Source organism: Macrobrachium rosenbergii, chromosome 53 (genome assembly GCF_040412425.1).
Source record: "Macrobrachium rosenbergii isolate ZJJX-2024 chromosome 53, ASM4041242v1, whole genome shotgun sequence".
NCBI lineage: Eukaryota > Metazoa > Arthropoda > Malacostraca > Decapoda > Palaemonidae > Macrobrachium > Macrobrachium rosenbergii.
The window spans coordinates 33,411,952-33,413,124 of record NC_089793.1 but is presented as its reverse complement, the minus strand read 5'-3'; the positions used below and the strand labels follow the sequence as shown (position 1 = coordinate 33,413,124).

Genomic DNA, 1,173 nt, shown 5'->3' with positions numbered 1-1,173 from the left:
TGTGTGGGATTTCATTAGGATTGGTAAACACTTTGGGACCAGTTGTGTGTTGTTCATTTATTATCCATAGCTGCGAAGCAACTAATCCAAGAATACAGAAAAGGGTTGTCTGTCATTAAGGGTAGATGTGAAAAAGTCAACAAGAAGTTTTAACTAGAACGTAACCTTAACATCGGTAGCAAAATTATAGGTACCGAGCTTCAGAGTGGATGAGGGTAGGGAGAAGCAAGCGGCTCGATTCTTAGCTAGGTAGCAGCAAGAGCAGCAGTAGCAGCAGCCAGCAGCAGCAGCGGCAGCAGCAGCAGTGGCTCTCAAAGTGGCGAGATCAAGAACTGGAAGGCGCAGTGCGGGTTCGGCCGTCGGCGAGCTGAGGTCTGTGGAGAGACGGGCTGGCTGCTGGAACGTTCGTTCAGGAGCGCACGTTGTGTGATCGCCTCTTTCTCGATCCGTTGATTTCCGCTTTCGCCTTCGCTTGATACAGATTCGAGTCTTTGGAAAGCTGCATTCGATTGTTGTTTCCTCCGGAAATGACAGGCATTTGCAACGCAAAAAGTTAATGGAAGTGTGTTCTCTGTGGGTAAATCAGGACGACTCGCGACGAAATCTATTGAAGAGGACAGGAAAGTTTACGCCCGGCATAAGATTCAAACTTTGGAAGTCTTCCATCGTGTTCGCAGTGTTAAATGTAGTCGAGCGGGACTTTTAGGAACTGTGGTGATATTACGGTATCTAAAATGACTTTTGGAAGAGCTTTCTTTGGAGAAACCTAATTTATAAGTGAAGTAAGGTGGAGAACATTTAACTTCTTGGCGCCATGTATTTAATTGCATGAAAGGAAAAATGAATTGAAGGAAACTAGTACCTAGTAGGCGGTGGGAAAAAATATATTCTGAAAATAAGAGCTATTTTCTTAGAATAGATAAGCAGACCTCATTCAAGTTCTCTCAACATTAGTGACACTTGGGTGAAATTTATTATACGGATTTGAAATCATTACCTCAATTTCATGTTAAACGTTAGTTTGTCTTTTAGTATTTTTATCTTCGAAACAGATTACTTTTTCCATTATTTTGTGTCGCCTCTCTTTTATTTGTTTGTTTGTTCATCTTATTATATTTACTCTTGTGTGCATTTGATTTTCAACAAAATTAAAATCTCTCTCTCTCTCTCTCT

At 41.3% G+C, this 1,173-nt stretch overlaps 1 protein-coding gene across 1 annotated transcript in view; it reads left to right on the top strand.

The window, feature by feature from the left end:
- The first annotated feature begins 346 nt into the window (after positions 1–346).
- The window catches only part of LOC136834403 (carbonic anhydrase-related protein 10-like), a 639,930-nt gene continuing 639,103 nt past the window's right edge, over positions 347–1,173 (top strand). The window contains exon 1 of the mRNA XM_067096964.1: positions 347–372. The gene's annotated coding sequence lies outside the window, so the exon portion shown is untranslated. The remainder of the gene's footprint in view (positions 373–1,173) is intronic.